General features: G+C 55.9%; 2 long non-coding RNA genes across 3 annotated transcripts; one reads left to right on the forward strand and one right to left on the reverse strand.

Moving 5' to 3' along the window:
- Positions 1–870: 870 nt before the first annotated feature.
- LOC136113016 (uncharacterized) lies at positions 871–6,917 on the reverse strand. Of its 2 annotated transcripts, none has more exons than XR_010652954.2 (3): positions 6,806–6,904; positions 2,130–2,370; positions 871–1,300 (listed from the first exon to the last, which is right to left on the reverse strand). It is a non-coding gene; the product is annotated as an uncharacterized lncRNA (long non-coding RNA). The 2 variants fall into 2 exon arrangements; XR_011736073.1 differs by lacking the exon at positions 871–1,300 and adding an exon at positions 2,513–2,589 and having other exon boundaries at positions 1,475–2,370; positions 6,806–6,917.
- Positions 6,918–7,083: 166 nt separating this feature from the next.
- On the forward strand, positions 7,084–13,143 carry LOC139825913 (uncharacterized). The gene is made up of 3 exons (XR_011736079.1): positions 7,084–7,789; positions 8,040–8,183; positions 11,962–13,143. It is a non-coding gene; the product is annotated as an uncharacterized lncRNA (long non-coding RNA).
- The last annotated feature ends 1,649 nt before the right edge of the window (positions 13,144–14,792 follow it).

The following is a 14,792-nucleotide window of genomic DNA, read 5'->3' on the forward strand; positions in this document are numbered from 1 at the left end:
TGCAGCAAGATAGAGCAGAAGCGCAGCAGTGGCACCGCCAAAGGCCTGGAAAAAAGAGCCAGAGCAATGGGAGGCCCAGGTACCGCAGGCCGTGAAAAACAACTGGGGAAAGAGCATTCCCAGTTGAGTGTTTGCCTTTTGGAGTGCTCGCCTCTGAAAAAGGGGCTGTGGGCCAGCTTCAGGCCAGAGCTGGGCAAAGAGGGTGTTTTCCTGACAGCCCTGGGGGCACGGAGAGCAGCAGGGTGGGACTGCACCCCAGGGACCTGGACCTGCTCTCTCCAGACAGCAGCAGATCCCACCACAGGTGTCCTGACCAGACTTGTTGCTCTGCACCTCTGTGCATACAAGACTGCAGAGCTTTGTACTCAACTCTGCAGCTCTGGAGAGCGGATCTGCTCCACGTCGGCCAGTGCCAGGAGACCGTCTCAGGCGCTGAGGCTCGCGAGAGAGACGTCCAGCAAGAGCCTTCTCCGGCGTGACGAGCGCCAGTGCCGGCCAGGCTGCTGGCACCAGCTCTTGCCCCCATCAGTAAAGCCCCCCCTGCAAACCGCTGGGTCTCACGCTGTGGGTGTTTCCTTGGTGGCTGTGAGGCTGCGCTGGGCAGTGGGTGAGCGCTGGGGGGGCAGGGAAAGGCCTGCAGGGAGAGGGCTGGAGCTCCGGCCCTGCTCCAAGGGCAGCCCTCCCCAAGGCTCTGCTGGACCCGCTCGGCTGCGGCCCCGCTCTTGGTGCCCCTGCACCTTGTGGCCCTGGCACTGAGCCTGCTGCAGCTGCACATCCCGGACAGGAGCGGGAGGAGGAGGAGGAGGAGGATGTGAAAAATGCAGTTGTGATTTGTGCTAATGTCAGCAATCAGGACACAGAACCACGGGCACAGTTCCATGCGGTGCTTTATTCCAGCGCTGGGAAACCAGGGGTTCGCACCCAAAGCTTCCAACAGCTGATTCAGACCATACCTTATTATACAAGTCAGTCACATACACATTCATTACACCCCTGACAACCATTAGAATATTCCACACCTATAATAACACAAACTTCCTATCTAAAAGATGCTACAATTATCAGTTATTTTCTACGGTACCAACTTTAAAAGAATATATCGTAAATCTATGTCCACCTTAAGAATAAGGCTCGGTTACAGTTACCTGCCTTGTAAGAATATACCATAAATCTATGTCAGCTTTAAGAACAGAGTTTGGTTACTGATTACAAGAGTTCTATGGCTACAGGGCTGGTTGCCATCCTAATATTAATCCAACTGTAACAGATCCAGCGATATTCAGGGAAGACCCATCCTGTCCTGTTCCATGGAACAAAACCTCTTGTCAGGTTGATTCCTCTCAGCCGCAGGCCCTGCCGGCCGCCCTCACGCATCCCGGGTGCGCCGGGGGCTCCCGCCCCGCGTTGCCCCGCACGCAGCGCTCCCGCAAGGCCCCGCACACCGAGGGAGCGGGGGGAGGAGGCGGCTGCGGGGGGATTCGAACTCGGCACCCGGAGCACAGGGGGGGCGGGGGGGGAGGAGAGGGACAGAGCCCGCTCGGCTCCGGGGAGGCCGCGCGGTGCAGGGGCGGAGGGGGCGGGGCCAAGGACAGGGGGGCGGGGTGATGGGGAGGGGGCGTGGCCACGCAGCGGGATCGCCCGAACGCCTGGGTCCTCTCTCCTGAACTCCTGGGTCCCTTGGGGCACTCCTGGGTCCCCCCCCAACTACTGGGTCCTTAGGGGTACCCCTGGGTCCCCTTTCCCGAACTCCTGGGTCCCCTCTCCAGGACTCCTGGGTCCCTTTCCCAAATTCCTGGGTCCCTCCCCAACTACTGGGTCCTTAGGGGTACTCCTGGGTCCCTCCTGAACTAAATCCCCACCTGAACTCCTGGGTCCTCTCTCCCGAACTCCTGGGTCCCTTTCCCGAACTCCTGGGTCCCCTTTCCTGAACGCCTGGGTCCCTTTCCCGAACTCCTGGGTCCCTTTCCCGAACTCCTGGGTCCCTCCTGACCTGAATCCCCGCCTGAACTCCTGGGTCCCTTTCCCGGACTCCTGGGTCCTCTCTCCCAAACTCCTGGGTCCGCATTCCTGAAAACCTGGGTCCCTCCTGAACTGAATCCCCGCCACTGGAGTGCAGCCATCAGACTCACAGAACAGTTTGGGTTGGAAGGGACCTTCACAGTTCATGCAGTCCAACCTCTGCCATGAGCAGGGACATCTTCACCCAGATCAGGTTGCAGCTGGTAGAAATGATGACCTTTCAGAGCGTGCTGGTGGTACTTTGTCCCTTGTGCCCTGCCCTGATGTGCAGAGGAGACAGAAGGGACACTGGGAAGCTTTGGGGAAGACCCCCCGTATGCTGAGGTGTTGCGTCTCCTTCCTCTTCAGCCTCTAAAAGGTATGTGGTAAAGATCAGAGCTGGAACCGGGGGTTCCCATCATTTGGGATAAACCCTAAAAACTCATTAATCATTTTGGTTGGAAAAGACCCTCAAGATCATGGAACCCAACCATAACCCACCCCTGGCACTGACCCATATCCCTGAGACCCTTGTCTAAGGCTTGACAGGAGCTCCAGCGCAGTTGTCTGCAGCCAGTGCCGGCGAGAAACCTAAAATAGGACATGGGAGAATTTGCATGGGAGCGTTCACCACGCGGAAATATCTCTGCCTTGGGAGGGCTGAGACTGAGTGGGTTGGAGGTTCTTTTTGTTTTCAAGGATGTGATCAAAATCACATGAAATGACACACAACGAAGGGTAGGCACAGGCTGGGACTGACACCGGAGCCTCAGCACCGCGTTTTATCCTTCATGGAGAAAGGGAACCAGGCTAAATCAGCCAGTTGGAGGCCAAAACAAGCGGCTCCTTTGGCTGTTCTGGGACGGGAGATGCAGGCAGGGCCACCAGTGTGGGGTCTGTCCTGGAGCTGCAAGGGTGGGATGCGGGACGAGGCAGCCAGAGCTGCATCCACACAAGGAGGCACAAACATCTGCCATTTCCATGTTGGTTTTAGGAGGGTTAATATATGTGATGGTGATTTTTGACCCACACATCGCCTGGGTTGGCATCACCAGCCACAGGTTGGGTTTTAGCATCGTTCTAAAATGCTGGAGGGAGCAGGGTGGGACTGAGGCAGCACTGGTGACAGAGGGACAGAGCCCCTGGGGTCCATGTCTGTCTTGTGCCGGACAACCCAGAGTTGGACTCGGTTCTCTGGGGGGCCCCAGGAGAGCAGAGCAGAGGGGGAGCATCCCCTCCCTCCACCTGCTGGTGATGTGGCCCAGGAGACACTTGGCTCTCTGGGCTGCAAATGCACATTGCGGACTTATGCCCCTTTTGTCACCCACCAGCCCTTCTCCACAGGGTTGCTATCCATCCATCCATCCATCCATCCATCCATCCATCCATCCATCCATCCATCCTCCCCCAGTCTGTGCTGGTACTGGGTATTGCCCTGACCCAGGTGCAGGACCTTGCACTTGGCCTGGTTGAATTTCATGAGGTTCACATGGACCCCCCAGCCTGTCCAGGTCCCTCTGGATGCCACCCCTTCCCTCCAGCGCATCGACGACACCACTCAGCTTGGTGGAAAAGCAGAACTGAAGTGTCTTGGGTGATGCAGAGGCCAGGGAAATGTGCCTGGCTTTAGCTCTCTGCCAAGAACACCTGGGGAAACCCTTTGAAATGCTTCAGCCACTTTAGCAGAGAAAAATAACACCCCCACACAGCTGCCAGGCTTTCACTGCTCACGCAGGGACAAAGGACAGCGCGGGGACAGCACAGCGCTCACTCTGGAGCTCGCCGGCTCTGACACCCGTGCCTGTTTGGGAGAAATCTCAATGGGAAAGATTTTGTGCTCTGGGATTCAGGTCATCTGAAGAACACCAGCAAGGAGAACGACTGCCAAAACCTGCACAACGATGTGACCAGCTCCAGCTCCCCTGGGGAAGGAGGCGGCTGGTGCTTGTCCCAGCCCAGCCATGCCATGGGCGACCCAGAGCGGATGACAGCAAAGCCTCTTTCCAGGCTCTATTCGCTGTGAGACCGTGGGGCAGGGTCCCATCCAGGGGGAACACGGGGAGCACATCCTGCCCGAGCTCTCACAGGCCGCTCTGCTGCACGGGGAGCAGAGGAAGGGACAGAGGGGTCTGGGTGGCCCCAGAGGAGCTTGGAGCAGAGCAGGGGGCACAGAAACCCAGGGAGGGTCTTGGAGACGGGTTCAGAGAGGATCCAAGTGTATATGGGGAGGGGGAAAGGGATGGGACGGTGCAGGGGGTGTCACACAGGGTGGGAGTGAGCATGCAGGGACCAGAGCCAAGCTGAAGGTGCTCGGTGGGGATAGAGGTGATTGAGCAGGGGACAGGAGCAAAGTCCTGCGGAGGGCAACGGAGCTGGAGGGGATTTGGAGGGGTAAAGAGGAATCGGGGAGACCCAGGAAAGAATCTGGGGCATGCGGGGTGTGAGGGGGAAGCACAGGAGCTGTGATATTTGGGATCAGAGGAACTGGAGAGAGGATGCAGAGGGGAAGAGGGATGGGGAGAACCTAGAGTGCACAGAGAGGGGGGCAGAATGGGTGCCCCCGGGGTGGGGGGAAGGCTGGTTTGCCAGTCATCACCCCCCAAATGAGCTGGGGCTGCAGGTGGTCCCAGCACCCCCACCCTGGGCAGCAAAGGGGGACCATGGCAACAGCAGCAGGTCCCACTGCACATCCAGCATCCATCAGGGGGAAATAAAACACCTAAGTGGGGGCAGATAAAGCAGGAAACCCCCAAAGTGGGCACAGGGAACAGAGCTGAGCACAACACATCCCAGCACTGGGGCTGCTGGGCTTAAATTGGTGTCCAGGAGCATGGGGGTGCAGGTGAGGATGCTCAGGGTGATAAAGGCATCGGAGTGGGGATGCCTGTGGGAGGGGGTGGTGGGGGCTCTGAGGTGCTTGGGTATGTGTGTGTGTCCCCAGCCCTGCAGGGGACAGGGGGACAAGCACAGCCCTGTGACACACACGTAGTGGCTGCTGCTGGGTGTCATGGTGTGGGGACCCAGGATCACCCCAACACGCTGCCCTGGGCTGGGGCCAGGTGGGTGCTCCCCCAAACTGTCAGCACCCACTCCTGGGTACCCCCCACTGGCTGCAACCCCCTGGGCAGGCACAGCGGTGCTGGGCTGTACTGGGACCTGCTGGTTCACAGAAGGATTTGGGGGGGGCCCAGGAAGAGTAGTCGGGCACCTCACCCTGTGCTGAGCTGGATCCATCCACCAGCACCACGTGGAGGACATTGGGGTGCAGGGGGGTAGGGAGGGGGTATGCAGGGTGAAGGGGCAGTATAGTGGGGTACAGGACAGGACAGTGGGTGTGGCAGGGTGCAAACCCCCCTCTCTCCCCCTCCCTCCTTCATCATGGAAGGAGTAGACACATCTCCCTCTCTCTCTGCTACAGCTTCTTTTGTTTGGCCCCAGAGCCCCTGGCCAGGGCCGTTAGGAGAAGGGAGCACCGAGGTGCCAGGGAGCCGCTGGGCGCCCGCAGCCAGTGTGGGGGATGTTTGGAGGCTTCAGGGGCACCCACAGCCAGAGTGGGGGTGCAGAGAAGCTTCTGGAATGCCCACAGTCAGATGTGATCAGCCAATAAAAAACGGGACTCTCATCAAGACTCCGCCCATTTGTCGCGGGTCTCTCGCAGCGCGAGCAAGATGCTGCCGCCGAGAGCCCCCCCGGGATGGAGACTCCGCTGCCTTGCCGCTACGGGTGTGAGTGAAACTGCCCATCGCAGGATTGCGAGTGTATTATAAATTTACCCTCGCAGAATCGCGAGTGTGCACTTTCCGTACTCACTACAGCACGTGTATCTCTTCAAAATAACCCCACACCGTGTTCAGGCAAGTGCGGACTCCTCCCGGACTCAGGGACGGCTCCGGCATTGTTTTGGTGAAGCCACGTGCATGCACTCTGTGCACCGCCTGTCGTATTGGTTGCTGCCCCTTCATAATTTTCCTCAACTGGTATCCGAACCTGTATTCGAGTCACTTTTGGATGCTAAAACCCTGTTTCTCACCGGTTTAACAGAAGTTGTTTTGGACCCTGTTGTCCCTTAAACGAACCTGGGGTGCCTCCGGGACACCCCCCTTTCCATATTGATCCCCAGGAATGAGTCCCCCTCAGTCTCCTCTTCTCCAGCTCCAGAGCCCCAGCTCCCTCAGCCTTTCCTCACACGGGAGATGCTCCACTCCCTTCAGCATCTTGGTGGCTGCGCTGGATTCTCTCCAGCAGTTCCCTGTCCTTCTGGAGCTGAGGGGCCACAACTGGACACAATATTCCAGGTGTGGTCTCCCCAGGGCAGAGCAGAGGGGCAGGAGAACCTCTCTGACCTACTGACCACCCCCTTCTAACCCACCCCAGGTACCATTGGCCTTCCTGGCCACAAGGGCCCAGTGCTGGCTCATGGTCACCCTGCTGTCCCCAGGACCCCCAGGTCCCTTTCCCCTTCGCTGCTCTCCAACAGGTCCTTCCCCAGCTTAGACTGGAACCTGGGCTTGTTCCTGCCCAGGTGCAAGCGTCTACCAGTGCTGCCCAGCGCTGATGAAATAAAAAATGCCGCCGAACAGCGGCATTGCCTCTGCTGTTCACTCCACCTCTTCGCTGCCAGAGAGTTCCCGCTTTCTCCAGAGCCCAAGAGACGAGGCCGAGAGAGCCCGGGAAGAGCCGGAGCCACCCCCGCCTCCCCGAGCCGGCCACGCCAGGAATTCAGCCGCCCGAGCGCTCTCCCCGCCACGCCCCAAGCGGCTCCCGCTGCCCGCGCAGGGGAACCGGGGCTCCTCGGCCCGGGACTCACCGGCCGTGCCGAACGCCCGCCCGCTCCGGACGCCGCTCAGCGCCGCGCTCGGCAGGGGCACCGCCATGCTGCGCGCCGCCCGCACTGGAAGGGCCCCGTTCCCATAGCGACGGGGGCCGCGCCGCGCGGAGTCCGGCCTGGAAGGCCCCGCAGCCGTAGCAACGGGTCTGTCTACCGCAGCGCCGGGCTGGGAATGCCCCCCTGCCCTAGCAACGGGGCTGTTTAGCGCGGAGCCTGCCTAGAAACGTCCCCGCAGCCCCGCGGGACGGGCTCTGCCCTCCCCGGGAACCCCTCCCCATCGCCGGCCTTGCTGCTCCGACCGGGCAGAGCCCGCGGAAGGCACCGGAGAGGCCCCGCTGTCACCCCGGGGTACCCGGACGGGAGGTGAAGCCCAGCACAAGAGCCAGGGGTTTTTCAGAAATCGGCCCGAAAAGGAAAAGCTGCAGTTGCCTGTGGGCTGTGGATCATCCTGGGGGTGCTGGGGAACCGCAGTGCAGAGTCACAGAGCCACAGAATCCCAGCCTGGTGGGGCTGAAGGGGCCTCTGCAGACCCCCAGTCCAACCCCTGCTCACGGGGGGGTCACAGAGCAGATCACACAGGGAAATGCGCGGGGAGGAAAACACAGCCTGGACCCTTCACTTGGCATCGTTGTGTTCTGGAACATGGCCTTTAAAAACCAGAAGAACATCCCAGAGCAACCTCCAGCCCTAAGGACCTGGGGCAACTGATTTCTGCCCTCAAATTCTGGCTTCGTCCTTCCAGGTCAAACTGGCAGTTTCTCCAACCACCGCGTGTGGTTTTTCGGCTCCAGAGAAGGACGAGGATTTCCTTCCCAGCTCCATCAGCAAAGCAGTGCCACACGCGGATTCGTGTGCACAAACTGCCACAGGAACGTTCTTGTCCCCAGGTTCCCTGTATCAGAGTCTCAGGCGTTTGCATTTTAAAAAGATACTTGAATTATAAGACAAAATACAACTTAAAAGGTACAGCAAAGAAAAGTCCAGACTGGGGGCCTCTCAGGGGGAGGGAACACAAGGCGAAAGAGACTTGGGCTTTTAAACCCAAAGCAGCCAGAGGAGGAGCAGGTCCCGCAGCAGCAGCAGGAGCAGCTGGAGCAGCAGCAGCAGCGTCTGCATCAGGGAGGTGTCTCCTCACCCTCCCCACTGGGCCTGGGGCCACAGTGCCCAAGCCCTGAAGCTTTTCTGACAGCTTCTCTCTCTGCCTTTCTCCCAGAGACCGCGCAGCAGCGGCTGAGCACGGCTCACCAGAGGAGATGGCGTGAACAGCCCCGCCAGGAGCTGCCCAACCACCCTGTGACACCGCTGACCGCAGCCCAGGACCTCGGTGCCCCGACCGAGGGTCTCTCCAGCACCCTGGGTGAGGCTTCCACGAGCTGCGGGTGGGAAGGGACTCGCCAGGGGAAACTGCGCTTGTACCAGTGTCTCCAGAGGCTTGGGATGCTCCTGGAGGCTGGTTTAGTGTTCCTGTATGTAAAACTCAGGTGTGAATTGGCCTCCGCGTCCTCTGCAGGGGCTCAGCGGAGCTCTCTGAGCCAGGGCAGTGCCTTGCTCGTCTCCCTGAGATCCCCAGGCAGAGCCCTCAGCCCTGCTGCGCTGTGCAGAGGAGCTGCTCCTGGGCAGAGCTGTCTCTCTGCAGCGCTGCCGCTTGCCAGGAGCTCCCTCTGTCCCAGGAGCCCAGCCCAGCTCAGCAGCACAGGAGCAGCCCAAGGCGCATTAATGACCCCTCTGGTGGGTTTGGTGCTGAGTCCATGGACCTCAAACCCTCAGGGGAACCTGATGAAACCTCTCAAGAAGTCAGATTCAAACTCCAAAGTTTCTTGCAATGTTAATGAGTCCCACTGAGGGACACTACTGAGGAACTGACCCCATGGTCCGGTTACAGAAGAAAACGGGATGCAGTGACAACAGGTCAGGAAAAGCAAGGTGAAGTTCTCTTAGATGCTGAGTAAACCTGAATGTGTTTCATTAACCAAAGGGACAAGCCCTGACCCCCAGCCCTGGGAAGGCAGATCCTGTTCCTCCCACATTGTTCAGGGCCCTTCCTGGACAGTGTGATGTGGGGCTGTGCAAGGCCAAGGGCAGGACTATGGTCCCACACCTCCCAGGTTCCTGGCTGGGGACAAGGAGGCCATGAGGCCCCTGTGCTGGAAGGACAAGGTGTCTCCTCACAGGCATCAGAGGTGCAGACAACAGCCATAGCCAAGGGGAGAAGGAGCTCATGTCTGGTGGGGCTTTCAGCCTCTTTACATCCCTTGATCATCTCCACCACAGCCTGTCCTGTGCTGTGACATCCCCTGCACCTCTTGCCCTGCAGGCTGCAGACATCCCCCCTGCTGCCCCACCTTGCTCTTGTCTGAGCATCTTCCTCCCTTTGCTGAGATCTCTGCATCCTCCACAGCTGTTCCTTGAAGCACAAAGCCTTGGGCTGATGCAGACTCCCTCTGCTGACCTGCTCCACCACAGCACTGCCCTTCCAGTCACATTCCTTCCTGCTCATCTCCACCCTGGACCTCCCCAGCTGCACTTTGTGCCATTATTTCTTTCTCATGCTCTTTCCCACTCTGCAGAAAACCTCCACCGCCTCTGAAACCACCCTTCAAGCACTCTCAGGCTACTCCTGCACTGCTGCAGCCTCCCCAGCACTGCTGGGCCAAAGCAGCCCAGGTCCCTCAGCATCCCACACCATGTGCACAAGGTGCTGAACCTCCCTTGGCACAGCCCTGCACTCTCCAGTTCCTCCTTGCTTCTCCAAACTGGGAAGCCGCACACTGGCACACCCCCGTGTGTGTGGGGTCACACCAGTGCTGAACCGAATGGGATGAGAACTCCAGGTGTCTGGGTCCCCACGCTCCTCCTCATGCAGCCCCGTGTGCAGCTGCCTTGTTCATGGCGAGCGTGCACCACGGGCTGGTGTGGGGACCTTGGAGTGCCCAGGCCCTTCTCCTCAGGGTCACTGAGAACTCGTCGTTTCATCTCGTCAAAAATCAGAGATTTCTGATGGGTGAATACCAGGTATTCACAAGGTCTGAACTCTCCCTGGACTGTAGCTCCATTTGCTCAACTACTAAAGTTTGCATACAGTTGGCTTATCCTGATGAAGGTGTCTCTCCCAACACGAGGCATTACAGGACACTATAAATATTGTCTCCTGGGGAAATAGTGGGGTCTTGTGTGTCTGATACTAATAATGCCAGAGGTTTGGAGTCAAAGGAATAGTTTCCCTTCATGGGGGAGAGCAGCAGCAATGTGTGGAGCTCTGCCTGGGGAGAAACAATGTCAGCTGAACACTGAGGAGTCAGCATGAGAGGGCAGAACAACGTGGGCAATGTTGTGGTCACTGGACATCAGCTACTGAGACACTGATCAGGAAGAGGAACTAGATGAGGCCTCTTTCAGACAAATTAAAGAAGCCTCATGTTTCCAGCCAGTGTCCTCATGACAGACCTGAGATATCCCAATATCTGCAAGGTACCAGCCATCAAGGAGGGGTTGGAGCTCATTGACAACATCTTCCTGACACGGGTGACTGAGGAGTCAGTGAGGTGAGGTGCCCTGTGGGACTTCACACTTACAAACCACAAAGAGCTGGTCAGGATGGAACAGTCAGGGATGGGAAAGTGGAGCTGAGGCTCCTGGGAGATGATCACAAGGCCAAGAGCAGGATTTCAGGAGAGCAAGCTTTGGCCTGCTGAGGGACCTGCTTGGGTCCTATGGGATATGACCTTGGTGTCTGCAGTGCTTTTCTCTCACATTTCCTCCCTCCTCTCTCCCACCTGCTGTTGTGCAGCGTTTTTTACCCTTTCTCAAATACAATATCCCAGAGGTGCTGCCAGCATCACTGAGTGGGTCAGATTTGGCCATGTTTGGGTCCATCTTGGAGCCAGCTGAAATGGACACTGTCTGATGTTGATCAAACTCCTGTTGTTTTCTCAGAGAGGTGACAACTGTAGCACAGCCACACTCACCTCCAGTTCCAAGACTTGTCATATAAACCAGCACAGGGTGACAGTGCTTTGGGTGTTATAAAATGCTGGATTATGGAGAAGTAGTGGAAAAGATCTTCTGTCAGCAACCTGAAGAAGTCACCAGTTGATGAGCAGTTTCCTATCGGGAACTGTAATTGACTGACATTCAGTGGCCTGGCAAAGTTGCAGGTGCCAACAGTCCAGAGGATCTTGGGCCAACTGCTTAACATGTCCGCTTGGTGGGCAACAAGGGTGATTCTCACCTGGATCTGGAACTGGAAAACAAAAAGAGCTGGTGAGGGATGTGAACATCAGTGTCCACCTTGGCTGTTGTGACCTGGAAGCAGTGGGTTCGCAGGCACCAGAGGGGAGGGAGGAAGGCCAGCAGCACAGCACAGGCTGGTGGGCTCCAGCGGAGAAGACTTTGACATACTGGGGGATGGCGGGCAACGTGGTGACATGGAAGTAGGTCTGGGTAGGATGAAGGAGCTCAGGAAATCTGATCAGCCTTACAGGACAGCCTGCTCCAAGCACAAAATGTTTTCTCCAAGTACCATGTAAAGAAGTATTTGTCTTATGAGGCTGCTCGTCTGAACTGACATAGCTCCAGGGCAAAAAGGCAGCACACAGGAGGTGGAAGCAGGGGAAGCTGCAAAGGAGGAATTTAGAAACCTTGTCCACGGATGTGGGGATGATGCCAAAGCTGCCCTGACCTTGATACCTGCAGGGGAGTGTAAGGGCAGCAAGATGAACTGATTCATCTTCCTTACAGCAGAAGAATAGACAAGGGTAACATGGGCCTGCTGCTGAATTCATAAGAGTAGAATCAGACAGGACTGAGGTTCTTCATGGCTTCTTTGCCTCCATCTTCACCAGCAAGGTCTCCCGGGACTTTGTTCCTGAAGGCAGGAGTCTGGAGAACACCCAGCAGTGGATGGGGCTCAAGTCAGGGGTGACCTGAGCAAACTCAGACACCATTACAGAACAGGAGATGGGTCATTTGACCAGCTCCCTGAACACAAGTGTCACTGTGCACAACACCTGAGATTCCCAGGAACACCCACCTCTTGGCCCAGAGGAGTGTGATTCCTCTTGAGGTGTCCTGGCCTGTCTCCTCACTCACATGGTGATTTAGGCACCCACTTTTCTGACATATTCTCTCTTTTTCAGGAGATGCACCACATCAATATGAACTGGAGGCTGCTGATACCACCTGTTCTGGAAAGGGAGGGAAGGGCGAGCAGGGAAGGAAATAGAAGAAATTTGGCTTCGTTGCTCTTTATTATGGAAATGCTTTTTGTTTGAGTATTCCTGAAACCTCCCTAATCATCTACACCAGACTTGAAGCCTTTAGGAAAATGATGCACAGAGCCTTGGCTTGTAAGAGCATTTTCGATGTTAATGAGCCCTCTGCTGCCATGATCCTGAACTGCAGCTACTGAAACAATGAACAAACCTCTCATGAAGTGAAAGGCAAAAGCAAACCCCAAGTTTCTGAGGGTGTGTGGGACACCATCAAGGGCCATCACTGACACAGCTGTGAAGGAAACAACCAGTGCAGGTCCCTGTCCCTGGAGGCTGGTGAAGGAAAGACTTGGAGACACTGGTTACAGGTGGTGAGGGCCATGTGGAGGTGGCTCTGATGCCATGTCAGCCCTTGATGCTTGTTCATCACCAGAATGGTTGAGCCCTGATCCCTGGGACCTGGTAGACTTTTCTCCAATGTTTTTCAAGGCTTTTCCTGTGGTCAGTGTGAGTATTTTGTTTTTTGGGGGTGGGTTTTATGTCAAGTTCTGTTGCTTTAACTGCAAGGGTCTGGTTTTCTGTGGAGTTGGAAATGTCTGTGAGTTCCTCACAGCTCATCCAGCTTCTTTCATTCACCTGGCAATGGTCACCAATCACCTCAGTGTCCCAGTCCCAAATTTGCTTGTGAGGCACAGAATGACCTTACAACCCTTGAGGTTATAAAGAGGGTATGCATTTATTTACGACGCTGGACTCACGGGGAATCATTTCACCTAATGCGTGAGTAAAATTACAGTAGCTGTGAACTTGGTTAAATGGAACACCTATACATATTCATAACCTGTCCCCAAGAGGGCGGTTCTTATTACAATGAGTTCAGGAGACCATTTCCAGAGTCTCCACCTCCGACTCCTCCTGGTTGCAACTGCGCAGTGATCGTGAACCCGGGTCCTCTTTCTCTGTACACGGTCACCTTTGGTCCAGTGTGATGAGTTGGTTGGGTCTCAGACTGCTGAGTCGGTTAAAACTGGCGTATCTCCTGTCCTGTGCCCAAAACTCTGTAATCTGGTTCACCCAAGGATGCATGAAGGATTATTATTTTTGCAAGGTGTCAGTGAAATCCTGTTTTTCATACAATAAGTTACACAGAGTTAAGCAAGGCAGGGCAAGAGTGATGTGGGTTAAAGTGTCAGCTCTCTAAGTGTCTTTAGTGATGTGGGGTAGGGTTAGTTCCTTAAGTGTCAAGTGTTAGTTTTTAAGTGTTAATTAGTTAATTGTCAATTCCCTGCATCACTACAAGGACGTCATGAAGCTGTTCATGAAGAAATCAGAAAGGCTAAAGCCCAACTGGAGCTGAATCTGAGCAGTGCCATCAAAAGGAAATAAACAAACTATAAATACTTCAGCAAAAAAAAAAAAAAAGGATGCACAAGGAAATATATTGACAAAAGAACAGGGAAAGGTTGAGGTACTAGAAGCCTCCTTTGACTCAGTCTTTAATAGTCAGAACAGTTGTGCTCCAGGTATCCAGCCCCCTGAGACAGAAGACAGGGATGAGGAGCAGAATGAAGTCCAAACAATCCAAGTGGAAACGGTTGGTGACCTGCTACACCACTTGGACACCCACAGGTCTATGTGGCCAGATACACCCACGGGTGCTGAGGGAGCAGGCAGAGGTGATCCCTGAGCCTCTTTCCATTATCTCCCAGCAATCATGGCTAAGTGGGGTGGTCCCAGTTGACTGAAAGTTGGTGAATGTGACACCCATCTACAAGACGGGATATAAGAATGATCTAGGGAACTACAGTCCTGTCAACCTGACCTCAGTCCCAGGGAATAGTATGGATCATATCATCCTGAGTGCCATTATGTGGCAGACACAGGACAACCAGGTGATCAGTCCTAGGCAGCATGGGTTTAAGAAAGGCAGGTCCTGCTTGACAAACCTGATCTCCTCCATGACAAGGCACCCTGTATAGGGGATGAGGGAAGCTTTAGTAAGACTTTGACACTGTTTCCCGCAGCATCTCCTGGAGAAGCTGCAGCTCATGGCCTGGATGGTGTATCTGCGATGGATAAAGAACTGGCTGGAGGGTCGGGCCCAAGGAGTTGTGGTGAACGGAGCCAAATCCAGTTGGTGGCCAGTCATGAGTGGTGTCCCCAGGGCTCAGTATTGGTGCCAGTTCTGTTTAATTTCTTTATCAAGGATTTAGACAAGGGGATCACGTGCACCCTCAATAAGTTTGCAGATGACACCAAGTCTGTTGGGAGTGTTGACCTGCTAGAGGGTAGGAAGTCTCTACAGAGAGATCTGAATCAGGTGGATCGATGGGCTGAGGCCAATTGTATGAGGTACAACACGGCCAAATGCTGGGTCCTGCACTTGGGTCACAACAACCCCAGGCAGCGCTACAGGCTGAGGGAAGAACGGCTAGAAATTTGCCAGGACGGAAAGGACCTGGGGTTGTTGTTGACAGTGGCTGAACCTAAGCCAGCATGTGCCCAGGTGGCCAAATAGGGCCAGCGGTGTCCTGGTTGGATCAGCAGCAGTGTGGCCAGCAGGACTAGGGCAGTGATTGTTCTCATGTACTGAGGACTGCTGAGTCTGCACCTCGAGTCCTGGGGTCAGCTTTGAGCCCCTTATGACAAAAAAGACCTTGAGGTTCTGGAGCAAGTTCAGAGAAGGGAACGGAGTTGGTGAGGGGCTGAAGAGCAAGTGTGATGAGGAGCAGTTGAGGGAACAGGAGATGTTCAAC

Source organism: Patagioenas fasciata, chromosome 30 (genome assembly GCF_037038585.1).
Source record: "Patagioenas fasciata isolate bPatFas1 chromosome 30, bPatFas1.hap1, whole genome shotgun sequence".
Taxonomy (NCBI): Eukaryota; Metazoa; Chordata; class Aves; order Columbiformes; family Columbidae; genus Patagioenas; species Patagioenas fasciata.